This window comes from Neofelis nebulosa, chromosome 7, assembly GCF_028018385.1.
Source record: "Neofelis nebulosa isolate mNeoNeb1 chromosome 7, mNeoNeb1.pri, whole genome shotgun sequence".
NCBI lineage: Eukaryota > Metazoa > Chordata > Mammalia > Carnivora > Felidae > Neofelis > Neofelis nebulosa.
This window is the reverse complement of record NC_080788.1, coordinates 144,606,324-144,625,027: the sequence shown is the minus strand read 5'-3', so window position 1 is coordinate 144,625,027 and position 18,704 is coordinate 144,606,324. Positions and strand designations below refer to the sequence as shown.

Here is an 18,704-nt window from a genome sequence, read left to right as displayed (position 1 = left end):
GATGAACTCAGGCCGTCCTCATCAAAGCCCGCACAGCAGCCCTCATGACCCCCGGTGCCCATACGAGGGATCGAAGGTGCTCTGGTTAAGTGAGTTGTTCCAGGTCACTTAGCTGGGGAAGTGTGGCCTGGGGACCCTGCTTCTCAATTAGGTGCGGCGGGCACGGCGCGAGAATGTCTGTCCCAACACTGTTCTCTTAGGGGCTCGTGCACATCTATTGGATTTTGCTTAAAGCAGAAACGTGGCAAAGCATTCGAAGGTTTATAAAAGAAAAAAATTTTATATTATTTTTATTTATTATTTTTTTTAAATGTTTATTTTTGAGAGAGACAGAGACAGAGAGGCAGAACGTGAGTGGGGGAGGGGCAGAGAAAAAGGGAGACACAGAATCCAAAGAAGCAGTCTCCAGGCTCCGAGCTGTCAGCACAGAGCCCGACGTGGGGCCCGAACTCACGGACCATGAGATCGTGACCTGAGCTGAATTCGGACGCTGAGCCACCCAGGCGCCCCAAAGAAAATTTTAAATATAGATATTATTATGGTGTGGCCACGAAAGTCACAACGCAGCTCGGAGGGATTTTAACTTGGCCTGGCTCCCCCAGAGCCCGCCCAGGTCCTCGGGAGGTCTAGGAAGGGCGTGTGACTGGTGCGTCTGGGGCACCTGACATCAAACACAACTCCATTGAAGGGCGCTCCCCTTTTCCTAGCCCCCACGCATGACGTAACATTGCTGTTCCTGCCTGTAGTTGGGGGTGGGGGGGCGCCCAAGACAGGCTTCTAAAGATGGGAAGTACTGAGCAGTAGTGATCCGCCCTTCCGCTTATGCAGTCGGTCCCACCGCGGTCTTGGTTTTTTTGAATAAACTGTCCATCGTAGAACAATTTCAGATTTATGAAGAAGTTGCAGAGACAGTACGGAGTTCCCGTGCACCCCCCGGCCAGTTTCCCTGTGGCTAACACTGTGTGTTACTGCAGCATGGTACCATTACCAACCAGCCGACATCGGTCCATTGTTAACTTGACTCCAGACTGGATTTGGATTTCCCTGGTTTTCCCACCGATGTTCTCTCTCCGTTCCAGCATCCGAGCTGGGCAACGAACTCTGCATGGTTGTCTTGTCTGGTCCATACCGTTTTTCGATAACCTGCTCTGCCGGGCGGAGCTTCAGCCGCGGTCCAGGTCGTGGTCCAGGGGGTGACGTAGACGGGGGGGCCAATGCCCGCGTCGTGGTGAAACGCTCGAAGGACGACGCGGCCTGGACACCGGCAGCTTCCCCTGGGAAGATTAGCAAAGGCAGGCCTGCAGCGCTTTGGGCTTTGAAAGGAGGGCGCTTGATGGAAAAGCCAGCTTGAATAATAACACCGAGCACTGTATTTTGATGGGATAATTGTTTTATATTTATAAAGATTCTTAATTATCTCCAGCAAATGCATTTAGCTCACTTGGTAATTGAATTAAGGAAAATGTCTTTTCAAGCGTTGTGAGTCGTTGCCATAATAAAAAAGAATAACTTAAAAGCGCTTCCCCACATGACCTAGACGGGCTCGTTATTACCGAAGGCTGAGTAATTCCATTAAGGACCCAGCCGGCTCTAATATAGTAGGTATTCTAGAGATGCCGAGTTAAAATGACAAGAGACAATGGAAATTTCCTTCCTTTGGGGACCCCTCGATGATCCCCCATTTATAGCCGGTCTTTCCGTCCTGGGCCTGGGGCACACTGCCATTTTTGTGCCGTGTCCCAGTCGCACCGCACGGTGACCGTCTCAGGGTCTGTCCCCTACCCCTTTTCCCGCCCACATGTGTGTCTCGAGAGCTGGGACTGCATCCAGCCCACTTATGTAGCGCAAAAAAGAAGCCTGTTTGGCACCTCCCGAACCGAGTTCTTCCACAGCGTCGAACATTTCTTCAGAAAGCACCCTCTCGACGTTTTATCTTTGGCTGGACACGCTTTTTAGCTTATGGGGTTGCAAACGCCCAGGTCACCGGAATGCTGGCCGAGAGGGCCTGGGCTGGGGGGGCGGTCCACAGCATCAAGGACACGGTGTCTTGATGGCCCGAATCCCTGGGTTTGGCAGGCAGCTTGTGGGGTGGGGGGTGGGACGTGGGGAGAGCCCCGGAGGAACCCAGACAGATTGGCCCCGAACTTGGAAGAAGACCAATGTTCATCCTGGAGTTTATTGCATCATAAACGTGTCTCGACTTTCACGGCCGCTTCCTGGCCCTTGCACAGCCCAGGTGAGCGTTCTGCTGATTAGGGAGTCACCTCCCCACCCCCATATTGCCTGTCTGAGGTCACGGAAGGAGCGAAGCCGCTCTTGTGTCTGGTTGGACTTCTCGAAGGGGTGAAACCGTCCCATGGGGGTGCGGTGGAGGAGGCCGGCTCCCCGGTTCTCTCAGAGGTGCGTGAATTCAACAAGTGATTATGAAGTGCCCGCTATGCCCAGACACTGGGCTGGGCTCTGCTGATATGGCGGGGAGCCAGCCAGACAGGCCACTTAAGGCACGGAGTCTACAGTCCAGCGCGGAGACCGACACGGAACGGGGGAACGAAACGAGAAGCGGGGTAACCGTAGGCTGATAAGCGTTATCCTCTAGGGCAATAAATTGGGGCTGCGAGGGAGGTGCTGGTGGGGCTGGGAGGCACTGCCCACGCTCTGAGCACCGAGCTGAGCCCGTCATCACGGGGGCAGCCCTGGGCCCACTCCTTACGGAGCCTGTCACGGCAGGCAGCCTCTCCCTCACCGTTCTTGACTTTTCTCCTCTCTTCCTCCTCTCCCCGTCACCTTCCCACGCCAAAGCCAGCGTGCCCCATGGTCCCAGATGGGCAGGAAGATCACGTTGTCCCAGTGCCAACTGCCCTACCGCCGTTTCACGTCCTAGTTCGGATGCTCGGACAGAGAGCCGCCCGTCCAGCCTAGGCGCGGACTGTCCCGGGTGGGGACCGGTCTGGTGCAATCAGCTGAGCTGGGTGCAGAGTGAGGGAGCCGGGACGTGGGAGCAGGGGCTGTGGGTGTGACGGGCACAGCGTGGGTGTGGGTGGCCCAGGCTGCAGAGGGGCGTGAGGCCGGGATGGAGTCCTGCTCGGCGAGACTTGACATCTCGGCAGCTCAGCTAAGCGGTGGCCCACACCCTACTTACCTGCGTGCGCTCCTGCCCGTGGAGGGACCCCGATCCTCCACTCCGGGCTTCTCTGCTCTCCCTGCTCGGACCACCCCCCGGAAGTGCCCTGCCCTGCCAGGGGCAGGAAACGCGAAGTGATTTTGTAACTTCTGTAACGACGGACAGATGTAAGGGCTGTTCCGCTGCCTGTAGTGATGGTTCCAAAGGGCGGCTCTGGGAGGGTTCTCGTTCTCCATTTTTATAGAATTCCACATCCCTTTGGAATCTTGGGATTACAAAACAGCCACCAAGAAATCATGCACCCCATTAACATCGAGACTTTTATGTATTTACAAGTCAGCTTAAATTTTTACCAAGAGAGGTTTTCAAAATGTAACATGTGTTAGTCACTGCGTGAATTGCGAAACCAAGGGAATATCTCCAAAGTGCTGGCCTTGACAATGTAATCTGGCAAGGCTTGGGGACGAATAAAAATAACACTTCTCAGCATCGCTGTCTCAAAGGCTAGGAGGGATCTGGAGCCCTCCCCAAGCCCATAGGTAGTCGGTTTGCATGAGCAGGACGGTGGCCGGTCAGCCGGGGGTAGCGGGAAGAGAGTGTGTCTGGGGAGTCGGGGGTCCTGGCGTGAGTTCTAAGTCTGCCACTCACTGGCCAGGTGACCTCAGACCTTTGCCAGACCCCGCTGAGCACGGAGAGGTGCCCAAGGTGGTGCCCGCAGTGACAGGACCCTCCCCCTCTGCTCCACTGACTCCCAGGCGACTTAAAAGCCAGAGGCATGGGTGCCCATCCCCACGCCGACGTCCAGGTGGCCTCAAGGGCCGTGTCTGGGAGGACGGAGGGAGGTGGCGCCCGCAGCTGTACCCCTAGCTTGGTTTCTAAACACAACAACCCTGCACCTCCCCGCTGAGCCGCAAGCCCACAGGTGGCCCGATGAACACGTGGTTTCTGGATGTGACATGAAAGTTAGTATTTGTGCTCGTTGTCTGGGTTCCCCGGGTTTGTTTTTCTTGCTGTCGCGGTCCTGAAATGTTCCCAACCGTGTTTACGTCGAGGCGGGATGCAGGGAAGCGGGGCGCTGCTGTTCCGGGATCTGCGGGGCCCTGCCCGCCCCAGCCTCCCGCAAAGTGCCAGCGGCCGCCGCAGCTGGGGTCCAGAGTCAGCCGGGTGCACAGCCCACAGAGGCGTCTGGGGCACCTGGTTCCCACCCGCCTCACCTCTGCTGGCGTCCATCGACAGTGCCAGCCACATCACACCTTCTCCGTGGAGTGCCCCCGTCCGTCGGGCACGCCAGCTTTCAGGGGAACACACAGGAATGATATCTGATCCTCACTGCCACCGGGGAGTGGGGGCCGGGATTGTTCCCATTCCACAGATGACAAAACAGAGGCTTGGGAGTGGCTTGCTGGCCCCAGGTCACGCAGAGCTGGGGTCACAAGTGGTCATCATTTCTAGTCTGAACACCCCTCTCCTGCTGTCCTTGCTTGGAGGATGTTGTCCTCAGTTCCTCACCACAATACGGGATGGCCTGGAGCCTGCCTGACGATGCTGGCTGGGGCCCAGGGAGGGCCACCTGGGCCTCCCTTTTGGCTCGGACCGTGTGCCACCTAGCCACACCCACCCTGCTCTCCGGCACTGCTTTGGAAATCGCTGGCGTCTTGCTTGCCCGTCACTGTGAACTCCGGGAGGACGGGAGGCCCAGGCTGGTGGCCTCGGGCCCGGTCGGGGCTTGCCACGCACTGGACTCTCAACCTTGCCTGTTGACCGGTGGCTCGTTGTTATCCCTGGAGGCTGGGTTCCACGTGTCTGGCCACAGGAGGCCAGCCACCCGCCCCCACCCCGACTGCCCCCAGGTCCTTGGCTGGCCAGCATTTCAAATGATATTGTTTCATATTAAATTATTTTAAATTCCACGGACACTGGTTTCACAATCAAATAATTCGATCTTGTTTACAAATGGAATTTTTACTTTTTGACGGTTTCTAGCTTTGCTGGGCTGGATGGTCAGTGAAAGCCTGTCCTCCCATGCCCTCCCGCCCACCTCTGCTGCCTTCCCTGGGACACCGTGGCACCCGGGAACGGCCCTGGACGCTGTGGACGAAGCTGCCCCTTCACTGCATGAGGGGAACAGAGTGGGGGGCTCTCTGGGCCTCCCCGGCCTCTCCCACCCTCCAGCTTCCTCCATGAGAAAACCCACAAACAACAGAACTGGAGGGGCCTTTGGTACCTGCCATCCCCACGCCTCTTTTTATAGATCAGGAAACTGAGGTGCAAAACCCCAGCCCTGCGGCCGGCCCAGGACTCAGAGGCAAGGGCGGGGGTGCTGTTGCAAACATCCCTCTTCGTCCTCCTGAATCCCTGCCAGCTTGCACGACGACTTGGGGCTACAGAGACACAGAAATGGAAAGACATGACCAGTGACCTCTAGAGGCTCGCAATCTGGGTGCTGGGGTGGGGACGAGGAGACAAAAGGTGGGGCACGACGGGGCCCGTGGCTCGGTGACCATAGGAGGGAGCACAGGGCCCCAGAGGGCCAGGTGGGATGGAGACAGCAGGAAGAGCACAGGGAACAGCGTCTGCAAAGCCACGGACATGGCTGAGCTTGGTGGTTGTGGCCCGAACCCTTTCAGGCAGATGATGAGACCAGGCACGTGAATGTCCTCAGCAGTGTGCTGAATGTCCGTCTTTCCCAGCGAGTTACCTTGTCCCCCTGGAGGCTGTCTCCTCACCCGGCGGTGCCACTTTCGCTGGAAACAGGTTTGCAGCCTCTCTTCTGGAACCTTCTCTAGGCCAGTAATGGTGCAGGGGAAGATGGGCTTCGTTGTTTTGTGGTCACTCGGATGGATGACCTGGGTTGGCCCGGCAGCAGCCCCGCTGGGCTTGGCTCAGAATGGCATCTGGCTGTTTCCACGAGTTGCCGGCTCTCTGAGGTCAGAGCCGGACCTGCTGAGGAGGCCACACAACGGGCTGTCTCCGCGGGCACCCCCTCCCCCGAAAGGGGCCGAGGCGGGCGTCCCAGCCAGCCCCGGGGCTGCAGAGGGAAAAGCTGGCTGATAATGTCCCGGCCAAAAGGCCGGCATTCATTCTATCAAATGTCCTGGGAGACGAATACCAGGCAGGGCCTGAGAGTCACCGAGGAACCGGCTGCCGCTGTGTCTCCTGCCCCTCCCCCCGGGGTCCCTGAGACGTCCCTCAGCCCTGGAGCCCACTCCCCGTCTCTGTGTCTGTGCCGCATCACTGTGGCTCTGTGGTCCCGCGATGCCTCGCCAGGCTGTCCCCGAGGTGGCGACCTCGGGCCAGACTGGAAACTGCCCAGACCACGGCGGTCCCAGGGCTAGCGGGTTTTCGGAGATGGGACATGCATCCTCGTCGATGGAAGTGTAAATCCGGCCAAACCGAAAATGCGTACACAGCTTGGGCCGGAATCGACACTTCTAGGCCTCTAACTCCCCTGTGCCATGGTATCGGTGACCGGGGGAGGGTGGGCCCGTGCATCCGAAGGCTCCTAATGAAGAGGGAGGAGGTATGTCTGCCCACATGCGCTGGGATGGACGGAGCTCTAAAATAAACAAGGCAAAGAAAGCGAGACGCCAAAGTCTGATACATCTTGCGTTAAAAAAAGGGTTAGAAATAGACAGCGATGCGCTCCGTGGGCGAATTCGCCAGAACTGCTGGTACCTGTCGGGAGCCTTCCTCCGGGTGCGCGTGTGCCCATAACTCGCCGGGTCCTTCGAAGGCCCGGGAGGTGGGTATTACCTTTTGGCCCCCTTTGCGGATGAAGACACCAAGGCCTGGCGGGGGGAGGTGAAGGGCCTGTTCGGGGGTGTGGGGTGCGGGCCGCAAGCCCGAGCCCCTGCGTGTTCTGTGGCTGGCGGTGAGGATTCGGGTGGGGAGGGGGCCGGGGGCTGTTGGCTTTCACCGCTTACCTCTTCCTCTGCAGGTTCTTTCCGGCTGCGGGCGTGACTTCATTTTGGAAAATGTCAACAGGGGCATTCTGGAAGGGTAATCATCGCTTTGAATTCCTTTACTGTGTCTTCCTGTGTTAAAGAGAGAAACACGGTCGTGTCGTTTAAAAAGCCCAACCCACACCCCCCCCCCCCCCCCCCGCCAAAGAGAATACCGAGTCTCTAGGAAGAGAACTGAAGACAGCAATGGGATTCCAGAAGGGGAAGCCGGGTCTCCGGGGGGCCCACTGGTGCTTGCTTACAGGCCAGTTCTATCTCCCGTGGTTTCCAGAACACGGGAGGTAGAAGGCCCCTGAGCAAGGTCTATTCCAATGCCTCATTTTATGGGTGAGCAAAGTGAGGCCAAGAGAGGGACTGCCTTGTTCTAGGTGTCCCCTGGGCCCGTGTGGCTCCCATGCCAGTTCCAGGCCCACTGGGGGGCTTCCTACATCCTTGGTGTCTGTCCACTTGCAGAGGGGGGGTCTTCTCTTCTACCCACGGCCCACCCTGATGCTCTGGAGCAGAAGCTGGGGAGGCGGACACCAATTATTTCTGTGCCGTAGCTGCTCGGTAGCCGAGTCAAAGCCCCCAAGGAGCTATGTTGAGTCCCAGACGGAATGTGAAGAGTACCGGGTCTCCTGTAGGCCTGGCCCCCCCCCCCCCCCAGCTGCCTCGCTTGTACCACCCCGGCTCCAATCCAGCATATGCGTGAGCCGGGAGTCGCTTCCCTGCACCTCGCGTGGCTGTTGAGAGGGTGACGTTGCCCTCGGTGACACAGGTGTCCCGGCAGCCTGGAGCGGAAGGGCCACTTCAGGCTCTCCCGAGGGCCGAGTTGCTGTGGGCAGCGGTGGAATGGGAGGCGACCGGCTCTGCCCTCGACGAGCTCCGCGCCCTTGCCAGGGGACTCCTCCTCCCCCTCGGTTTCCCCATCTGTAGAACAACAGGGGTGGTGTGGATGACATCAGGCCTTTACAATGGTCTTGTTCCTGGGCTCGCTCCCGCTTCAGGTTAGGGGGAGGACAGACCAGTGCGTCTCGGGGACCCTGGTCCTGTCTCTGTGAAGACCAGCTCACCCGATCTCTGGCCAGTCTCCTGACGGTCACCTGGGAAACGGAAGGGCTCTGGCCCCAGGCCTCCTACTGGTTGGTGACCTTGGCTTTTAGACCCTTGGAGAAACTCAGTCATGGAGGGTACTCGTAAAGACAAAGGTCTTCATTTTGCAGAGAGGAAATCAGACCGTGAAGGGCCGTGAAGGCAGCAGAATCTGTCCAGCAGCCCCCCTGCAAGTCCTGGTTCGCATCCCATGTGCTTCCCTCACAAGGCAGACCCCTCACCCCCGGGGGCTGGACTTAGGGCAGCGATATTGCCCCGTCCCCACTGGAACCTTCCTTCATTTTTGATGCCCGTCCACTTGCAAAGGGGGTCTTCTCTTCTATGTGGGTCCCCAAGCTCGATCCCTCATTTCCCCGAAACAGTCCTTCTAGCCGCTGCCTAACAAGGGAGGGCACAGGTGCAGGGGCTGGGGTGACCAAGGAGCCTAGACTCCTTGGGAAGTGTGTGCATAGCCCGGTTCTTCCACAGCGATGGTGGGACGGACCCGGTGGCCCAGGGTCTAGAACACAGACGTGGTCTTGGCCATCTGTATGGGGCACCTGGCCCCTAGCTCCTCCTGGTCTCATTTGGGACCTCGTCTCTGGCCTCCGCCCCGCGCACAGCCGTGACCCCTGGGGACTGAGTGTGGACAGGGCTTTGGGTATAGACCCGGTACTGAGTCGGACACACCTCCTGGGAAACTTTGTCCTGCCCGTGGCCAGGGCTGGTGGGGGGCGCAGGCGTGGCCGGTCAGCGTAAGAGTGCCACTCAGGCTGGCTTATAGGTGAATGCGCTGGCTCTTGAGACTAAGGTGTCCAAAGTTCATCTGGACCCAATGGCTCAAATGGCCACCACATGCGTCTGTCTTTCTGCACTCAGCTTTCCTCCAGCCCTTTCACTGTGCGGTGGGGCTTCCCCCACAAGGTGGCAAGGTCACTCCACAGGTCATTCTGCCATTCAGCAATCTCAGTGCCCACGCAGCGCCCGATCTGACTCTGATTTGGCCCAACCCTGCCCTTGGGTCCACTCCTGAGTGGACAACCAGTGTGCAGAGAAGTGGCAGGTGACATTGGGCCAGCCCCGCTCAGCCAGAAGGACCACAGTGGGGAAGGGAAACCTGGGGTTTGGGGCCAACAGAAGCACAGATGTCTATACAGCACGCAAACCAGCACCAGTGAAGAGAGGGCTCTGGAGGGATAGCCAGTCTGTGGGGAGGCCACACATCACGGGGACAGGAAGACAGGGTGGCAGCCGCTCTCTCCAAGGCCCCACCCCCGCTCCGTGCTCCTGCCCATTGCCTTTCCCCACAGAACCTCCCCCTCCTGTTTCCCTGCAGACGCTGGCTTGCCCCGCAGCATCGCTGCCCCGACTTGAGACAACAGAAGGCAGTGTGGACACCCCTGGCCTGGCTCGTCAGGAAGTCCCCGGCCGCTCTGTTGAGGCCATCTCAGTCATGAAGCAAACTTTGTCTTCGCACACCAGGGCCACTCAAGTTGCACAGGGCCCTTCTTTCTTCAGAGCGTGTGGGGGTTGTCCTGGGTCGAGTCGTGTCCCCTCCCAAATTTACATCCACCCAGAACCTCAGAATGTGCACTTATTTGGAAGTAGGGCCTTTGCAGAAGGAATGAGGTCATGTAAGCCCTAAACCCAATGGTGGTGTCCTCGTGAGGAGCAGAGAAGGGACACGGAGGCTCTGGGCGTGTGTGTGTGTGTGTGTGACAATGGAGGCAGAGTTTGGAGCCATGCAGCTACAAGCCAACGACACCCAGGGCCACCAGAAGCTGGAAGAGGCCAGGAAGGATCCTCCCCTGAAGATTTCAGAGGAAGCGTGTCCCTGCAGACACCTTGGTTTCAGACTCGTGGCCTCCAGAAATGTGACAGAGTGTCTACTGTATTAAGTCCTCCAGCTTGTGGTCACTCGTTATGGGAACGCTAGGAAGTGAATACAGGTGTCTGGGGGGATCTGGGTGGGGCGACAGGCCAGTGTGTCTGGGCTGGAGGGCGGTACCAGGGCCGGGGTCCTCACCCTATGCCATCTTGACATTCAGTGTCAGTCCCTTCCCGGTGCTGCTGAGGCCCCTGTCACCTTTTTAAGGACGTGGGACCCTGCATCCCATCGTCTGGAGCCTAGCCTGCCTCCCACGTACCCACCTCTTCACCAGCCCTGGTCTCGTCCAGCCCCTGAAACCCCAGGGCCTCCTTTCAGTGTGGGCTGATGAAGGGACAATGAGAGGCCCCTGGGGGCACAGAGGATTACTGTAGGGCGGGGGATGTGACCGAAAACCTGCGGTTTAATGCATGGAGACATCCCCTCATCTGCATCTGTGGGATCTCGGGGCCCCAGGCTCAGGTCCGTCTGATTGATTCAGTTGCTGTGCTTAGTTCAACTTCTTGAAAGACTCCGACGGCTGGGGCTGGGCTGGAGGGTGGAGCCCTGTGCACGGGGCGTGGCCTGGAAGGCATCCTTGCTGGGTACCCACTGAGCCAACTGGGCTGGGGAAGGGGGCTTCTTCAGACAAAGTGAGGCATGATGGTACTAACACACAGCAAATGCTTAGCTCAGATTGCTGTGCTCCGCTGGATGCTCAGAATGGCGTGTAAATCACACTCTTCGTGACCATCTGGGTTACATTCTCCGGTTTGCAGCCAAAGACTCGGGCTTGCGTTAAACGCTTGCCATGCTTAACCAGCCAGAGCAGAAGCCAAGAACCCTTCCGCCAGGTCTTACCAGGCTTATCAACTGGCTGTGTGACCTTGGGCCAGTCCTGTCCCTCTCTGAACCACTATGGTCTTCTCTTAAAACAAGGGGCTCAGGCCAGATGCTCTCCGAGGGATTTCCTGCTTCCGTAGGTCCATGACTATAGCAGACTCCAAACTAGGTGTGCTTTGAACTAAAGTTCAGGGGCACCCTTTGAGCGTCTCGCTCGGAGTTGTAATTCAGCAAGCTCTGGGCAGGGTGGACAGGCAGACCTGGCCACAGGGTCCCAATTTCCCCCCACACCTGCCGCTGTTGGGCGTTCTTTGGCTTTGGGGTTTTTGTGTCCCTAAGAATACGCATATTAACACACACTAAAGTAGAACATTGGAGGTTTACACTGGCAGAAAACTTCAGACGAAAATATATTGGGGGAGGTGCTGGGTAGAGGGCAGTGACCAGGGTGACAGGTTGGCAAGAAGGGAAAAAAAATAAAATGCATCCAAAGTCCAGTGAGCAAGGGGGCAGAAAGCAAGAGGGAAGGGAGCACGAGGTGAGCGGGGCATGTGTGACAGCAAAGCGGGCCAGCAGGAGGATGGGAGGGCGGGGTCCCCACCCCTCCGAGGAACCTGCTCACCTCTGTGCAACCTGTCTGTCTGCCTTGCAAGGCCAGCCTCATCATCTCTGATTACCCAGGGCCCGACGGCCAATGGAGCTCAAAGAACTTTCTAGAATGCTTGCACACCTAGTGAAGAGCTGTCCAGCAGAAGCAATGCCCGGATGAGGCAGGTGGACAGATGGGAGCGCTCACTCATGGATGCTGAAGGGGAAGCACACACCTAAGCCGACCATCACGGGGGACCAGAAGCCCGGGTCTGTGGCACCTGCTTTCCAGCGCCCAGGTCCCCGGGGTCAGAACGAGCCTCAGAAGGCGTCTTGCACTGGCCCAAAGGGTGGCTTGGAGGGCGACGCTGGGTCAGCCGGTGCCGGGAAGCTCACTCCTGTATGTGGACAGCTTTCTTCACGGGACAACAGGCGTATGTGTGTGTGTGCACCTGCATGCATGGGGAGTGGGGGTGCAGGCGCCTCCCCACTGTGCGGTTCGAAGCCTCTGGCTGGAGCAAGCTTGGAGAACGACTCTGAGCCCCGTCAGCGCTTTACGTTTCAGCTCCAGGGCCCCGGGGCTCTGCCGCGCAGGCAGATGGGCCGTGGAGGCCACAAGGAAGCAGTGGTGGGGTGTCCACCGCTCTCAGTCTCCCCTGTGAGGCCCGAGAGGGAGGAAAACAGCAGGCCAGAACAGCTGGATCATACAAGAGCAGCTTCAAAGCGATAAAAAGCTGTCAGATGAACCAAACAAGTAAAAGGGAAAATCCTTACAAGGGAAAGTTGACTCCGAAGGACAGATTGCAAAAGCCAGAGACGGGGCTGGCCCCGCAGAGCAGCCATGGACGTGCGGGTCCCTCGGACACTCTGAACTGCCGCGACCTGCTGCAGCCCTGAGAGGCGGGGCGGAGGGGGCCGGGGTGGGAGAGGGGCCCCGCAGCGCCCGTGGACTCCTGGGTAGACAAGGCTGCAGGGCCAGAGACACCCCACCATTCCTTTTCGGTTCGTCTGCCACCTGCCCCTTGCTGTAGCCAGACCAGCTCCTTCCTGCTCCCCTGTACTGCACCGGGTCCTGGATCAGGCCTCTGCATGCACAGGTGCCAGAACATTCCTCCAGAGTTTTGCTGCCACCTTTGACACCACCTTCCCTGGCCACCTGGTCCACAGCTGCCTGCTCCCAGACGGCCCACCCTGCCACAGCCCCCACACTGCCTGTCTGTCTCCTGCTAGATCACTGGCTGTGGGCAGGGACCTGGGTGTCTGGAGAAGGGCTCGGTCCCACAGGAGGTCTCTGTCTGTTTCAGGGGACAGGGAGCTTCCCTGCACGGCATCCTCCCACCTTAAGGCCATGGAAGATTCAGAAAGCCTGAAAAAAACTTGAGGGGAAGAGCCTTTCACAGACAACTTCCAACAGTTTGCAGTCTCTGTGTTTCCAGAAAATTCTATTACCTGGCCCAAGAGTAAGGGAGCCATCTGTTTCCTGATGTCCGTATACTGATTACAGGAAGGCTGCAGCGGTTAACGTATGTGAAAGTAATTTGCAAGTGTGTGTGTGTATGCATGAGCGTGTGTAAGTGTGTGCACGCATGAGGGTGTGTGTGTGTGCATGTGTGCGTATGGGCAGAGGACGTAAGGGCAGCTACTCCTGGTCTCACGTCTGACTTCATCACTGAAGCGGCGAGCGGCCCGGTGGGGGGGGTGCGGGAAGACTGTGGTTCTGCCCCCAAGGAGGTGGCTGTTCAAGGGAAAATGAAGTCAGCCCTCCCAGGACTGAGGAGGTGAAGGCGGGCCAGGGAATGATCGTGCTCCCTGCTGCCTGGGGGCCATGGAAGACAGGAGGTCCGTGTCCCTCCCCCAGGGAGCAAGCCCCACACCCCAGGAGAGGAGCCATCCCTCGAGGGTGGTTGGGGAGAGAGCATGAGGCCAGGGTCATCTCTGCCTGGCTGCAGGGAGGACGCTGGGCATGGACCCAGGGGCTGCGCATCAGGGGGAGTGTGACAGTGTTCCAAGGCCAGGAGAGCTGGCCTAACCCCAGCTCTACCCTTACTAATTGTGTGACGCCCCTCTGGGCCCCAGATACTCGATCAGCAACATGAGAAGAGCAGCACCCCCATCCCACAACGTACTCTTGTTGGGGTCAGTGCCAAAGCAACCAGCAGCCAGCGGAAGGTCCACGGGGGTGTGACCTATGACTTAATCAGGGCTCCGTCAGGGGCACCTGGGGGGGTTCAGTCGGCTGAGTGTCCGACTTCAGCTCAGGTCATGATCTCATGGTGTGTGAATTCAAGCCCCACGTTGGGCTCTGTGCTGACAGCTCAGAGCCTGGAGCCTGCTTTGGATTCTGTGTCTCCCTCTCTCAGCCCCTCCCCTGCTCATGCAATGCCCCCCTCTCTCTCTCTCTCAAAAATAAATAAACATTGTCAGGCTCTGGGCTGACGGCTCGGAGCCTGGAGCCTGCTTCCGATTCTGTGTCTCCCTCTCTCTCTGCCCCTCCCCCGTTCATGCTCTGTCTCTCTCTGTCCCAAAAATAAATAAAAAACGTTGAAAAAAAAAAAATTAAAAAAAAAAATAAATAAACATTAAAATTTTTTTTTTTAAATCAGGGCTCGGTGGACACAGAGCTGGACTATACAGATCTGTGAGCCCTGAAGCCTGCAGTGGGGACCACAGAGGTGGCCCAAAGGGAAGCCAGCAGGGGGAGAATCCTACTGGGAGGCAGACTGGGGCCGGCATCCTGGCAGACAAACGGAAGAGACGGATGCTTGGGCACTTGGAGTCAGGCCCTCATTTTGTGCACCATCTCATTTGATTGTCCCCAGGAGCCTTGGAGGTGGGCACTGTCACCCCCATTCTAAGAGAAGGAAACTCAGTGAGGTGGGGGGAGGGGATTTCCCCAGTGTCATGGCTCTGGGAGTCCCAGCAAGACAGTCTGACTCCAGGGCTGGAATAGGGGAAGCAAAAGTAGCAGGCGGGGGCTGTGGGTGCCCCAGATCGAGTCCCACGCTCCTGCACCCCGCACACCCTCAGCTCTGAAGACAGTGGTTTGCAAACTCCGAGCTGCTGCCCTCTGGGAGCATGGGACCATTTTAGCAGGTGGCTGCCGTCACCGGGAAGAAACAAAACAGGATAACAAACGTCAGGGCTCACGATGCACGGAAAGAGAAGTATTCTTTTGCGAAAACGTTCGGTTACGCGTGCACGAAAAGTTCATCACTTATTTCATACGTAGCCATTATGCGTGCACCGAGTTGAGACGCACGATGCATTTCTTACCCCGGCCACGGTCAGCAAACTTTGAAAGCCACTGCTTTCAGCCTCTCTCTGTTCTGCAGGGGCCTCCGGGCCTTTGTTCTCCGAACAAGAACGCCAGTGCTGGGCGCAGGACAGGAGCCAGGATGTGCTAGAGGACTTCCGCAATGTGCCTCTGCCCGCACACCAATGTGGCTGGCTCGGCAGGGTGGCGGCACCACCGTGTGGGGTCTGACAGGTTGGGGTGTTGGTATTTGACTGCGATCCCACGGGGTTCCTCACCTGCAGGCTAGAGATGCTGCTGAGCTCCCCAAAGCTAGGCCTTCGAGGGCCCTCACCAGGCTGGCCGGCTCTGAGAGGCGCTGTACCCCATGCGGTCACGGGGAACAGGCAGAGTGAGAGCCTCTCCTGTCGCTGAGCCATGTTGGTGGCAGAGGAGACTGTCTTGGGGGGGGGGGTGGTGGCAAAGGAATGTCAGGGTAATGATGCTGGCAGGGGCCAAGAAAGGCCAGGCTGGTTGGGATGCCTGCTGGGGAAGGAAGGAGTCTGTGTTCCCTCCTGCTGGCGGTGGGCACGTGGAGGAAAGCTTTGGGGTTGTCAGATTTGTTTTTCAATCAGGTAACTCACCCTGGCTGGGGGGTGGGCTGGCCCCACGTATCTGTTAGGCCTTGTCTGAATGGGTCTATTCCCACCACAGAGACTCGGACACGGGGCATAAACCCCAGCTGGCCGGCCCCAGTGCTGCAAAAGGGACCGTAGTTTCCCTGCAAACACAGAACAAAACGAGGATGGAAACAATAAAAAAAAAAAAAAAAAACTCCAACATGCTCACACACCTAAATGCAGCTGCGTCTGGAACCAGGCGTGAGGTTGCACGCGCGGTCGCCTGGCCTTTGTGGGGTGTGAATAAAGATGTCCCATGGTTGGCCTGTTCTCTGGGCTGTTGAGGTGACAAAGGAGCCTGGCGGGGGCAGGGGGGAGGCTTCTCTGGCCCAGACTTTGGTTAACTTTTGGCTTTGTGAGCGAAAATGACAAATGGGTCCCCGGTAATGCTGCTGAGTGGACCAGCAGGGTGTGTTTAAAGGAGAGAAAACATCCTAAAAAGGGAGAGGGTCCTCCAGATGGGACCGAAATGTGGACATGGGGGCGGCAGGATGGGAGCTGGCCAGGCTGCAGGGGGCAAGGGGGTGATGGTGGAGGGGGGCTAGGTCCTGTCTGCACAATTGACCTGTCTGCTTCATTACCTCACCGCACCTGTCACAACTGTCAGGGGGGCACTGTGTCTTCACAGGCGACCAAGCACCTGAAGCCTCACCTTCAGATTCACCCTCCTGTGGAGCGGCACCTGCCCTAACAGAGCAAAGCTGACTGCACCTCGACTATCCTCCAGTTTTCCAAGGATCAATGAAACTGTATTTCCTGCACCACCCCCTCCCGTCCAGTTTACAAGGTATTCCTAAAAAGCAACAGGCAACGTGTTTTTGATTTTTTGAAGCTCAAAAAATTATTTGCCAGGAACACACAAATCATTTGTTTTACTCTCTGGTACTTGCTTATCGACACAAGATCGCTGGAAAAGAACAAGGGCAAGATTAGTTTAAACACTGATTTTTTTTTTTCTTTTTTACGGCCATGGGGTTCCTGACCTCAGAACTTGTAGTTGGTTACATACTAGTTAAATATTACCATTTTGAACAAAACAAAACAAAAAGACCCAGATATTCCTTCCGCTAAAAAACCTGGTGACTCTTCCTGAGCGACGTTTATGTCAAGTGGAAGACGGTTCTAATTTTATCTGCGTTCAATAAGCAGATTAAAACAAATCATGAGGCTGAAGCTGTTTACAATTCTCTGAGCCGCTGAGGGAGAGAAAATCACCTTGAATCTAGCATTTTCTGGGCACACTGCAACAGCCAGGTCCCTCAGACCATCTGGGAAGGAATTAATTCCATCTATGTGTTAGTTTAATATGAAATTGTTTTATTTTGACTATATCTTCCTTCAGGCTATTAGGGAGGAGAAGAAAAAAACAGGAGAGCTGGAGAGAGACCACTTCCTTCCCAGCCTCTTCTTGCTTTGCGCTTTTGCCTTTTAAAGGTTTTACTTCTTCTGGTTGAAAAATGTATAAAATGTGTACTTGAAGTACCCCCCCAAATTATATATTTTGAACACGACAAAATTTTAGATCCACGGCACATTTTGACAAAAATATTATTAAAAAAAAATACCGTTTGCTTTCGCCCCACTTAAATTGAAATGTCATTCTGTTTATTTCATATCTTCTCATCAGTTCAGTCTGCCATTTGTTAGATGTGAGAAAGTTCTGCAGACTATTCCAGAAAATATTTGAAAAGAGTAAACAACCGATCTGTAAAATTTCCACGGAAGCACGCTTGCTTAGGTGACGGGCTCCCGGGGGACGGGCCGCGCGGCGGGGGCGCCCATGGCCTCTCCTGGCCCGTCCGAGGCCGGCTCCGCCCGAAGCGCCGGGCGCCCTCCCGCCGTCCCCGCCGCCCCGGCCCCGCGCGGCCTTCCAGCTGGCGAGCCGTCTCCCTCTCTGCGGCGCACGGGGGACCGTGGGGAGACCCCCGCGGGGGCCGGACGGGGGCGCGCGGCCTGCGGCGTGGGTCCGGCCGCGTCCCACCTGCTCCGCCGGGGCTCCGCGCGCCCGCAGCCGCCGCCGCCGCCGCCCGAGCGCACGGCCAGGGCCACCTGGCGGACCGTCCTGAGCTCACTCTGCCGCCGGGCTTCCGTTTGGCTTCCATCTGCCTCCCCCATCCTAACTGGTTCCAGATTTGCCACTTGAGAGGCGCGGGGACTCAGCCGAGCCTCGCTCTTGGCCTCTCGGGGACTCCAGAGCGATGAACCCGCGCGAGCGCAAGGCCGGGCCCGCTGGGGGACCGGCCGGGAGCGGGCCGTGCGGCCGGGGCTCCGAGCGCTGACTCCGCGGCCCCGGGCACTGGCCTGGCCTTCCCGGCGCGGGGCGCAGCGGAGCCGTCCGGGGGCCGCACAGCCTCCACCGGGTCGGGCAGGCTCGGGGAGGGGTCTTCAGGGCCTCCGGCCGCCATCGGGAGCCGGAGCGGCGGGCAGCGCTGCGCGCACCCTGGCTCCGAGGCCCTGCGCCCCCAGCAGCCACGACGCCCAGCCCTCCCGGGAGGGCGGACCACCCACGCCGCCGCCGCCGACGTGGGGACCCGGTTGTCGCCTAGGTCTGGGGGCGCTGCGGGTTGGGGGCTCCGCCTGGCCCCCGCAGCACCACCATCCGACGCACTGTCCTCGGTGGGGAGATCCCACGGACAACAGCTCCGAGCCTGCCAGACCCTCAGTGCCCCGCGCCCCCAGGCCTGCCTGCGCGGCTGGGCCCCGCAGGCGCCGGGCACCGGAGGGGGAGGGCCCCGAGGGCCCGGGGCGCTGTTCCAAAGGCCAGAAAATGGAAACTGTGCGAAAAGAATCCCCAAATCCGGCCGGGCCCCAAGCCCACCAGCTTACATAAAGCCCCAGGAGCCCGCCCGCGGCCTCCCCGCCTCGGGGTGAACAATCGGCGGGCGCCCGGCCAGGCTGCCCTGGGACTGGCACCACCACCGGCCCCCTGACCACGGGCCCGGCGTGACCCCGGGAGGGGGCAGGGGTCCCGGCCTCTTCCCACCATCTGCCCCGAGAAACATTTAACTGGCCTTTAATCACATTAGCAGCCGGCCCCAATTAGGGCCGCGGGAGGGGGAGGCAGGAGGAAACCGCCGCCGTGTCACTCGAGGATAAAGATCCTTTCATGCCCTGGGCCTGGCCGTGGGCAACGCGGCGGGCGCCATCCCCAGCCTTTGATTGCCGGCGCCTGGGCCTCGCCGACGCTTCCATCTCTTTACCCGCCCCCCCCCCCCCCCCCCCGAGCCCCCAGTGTGCCCTCGCCCTCGGGTGACCGCGTGGGGACGCAGGGCAGCGTCCGAGGCCCCGGCCCACGCCCGCGCGCCCACGCGCCCACGCGGCGGAAGTCTGGCCCCCTGCG

At 58.5% G+C, this 18,704-nt stretch overlaps 2 long non-coding RNA genes across 4 annotated transcripts in view; one reads left to right on the top strand and one right to left on the bottom strand.

Moving 5' to 3' along the window:
• The window catches only part of LOC131517745 (uncharacterized), a 31,384-nt gene that overhangs the window by 12,048 nt on the left and 632 nt on the right, over positions 1-18,704 (bottom strand). Inside the window, exons 1-3 of one of the 3 annotated variants that reach the window (XR_009264790.1) lie at positions 15,329-15,427; positions 7,045-7,155; positions 5,848-6,064 (exon numbers count right to left, since the gene is read on the bottom strand). This is a non-coding gene — a long non-coding RNA (uncharacterized LOC131517745). Of the gene's footprint in view, positions 1-5,847; positions 6,065-7,044; positions 7,197-15,328; positions 15,428-18,704 lie in introns of those variants that run through there. The other 2 variants (XR_009264788.1, XR_009264789.1) reach the window with 2 other exon arrangements.
• Positions 7,306-12,974, top strand: LOC131517746 (uncharacterized). Its single transcript, XR_009264791.1, has 2 exons — positions 7,306-7,410; positions 12,757-12,974. It is a non-coding gene; the product is annotated as an uncharacterized LOC131517746 (long non-coding RNA).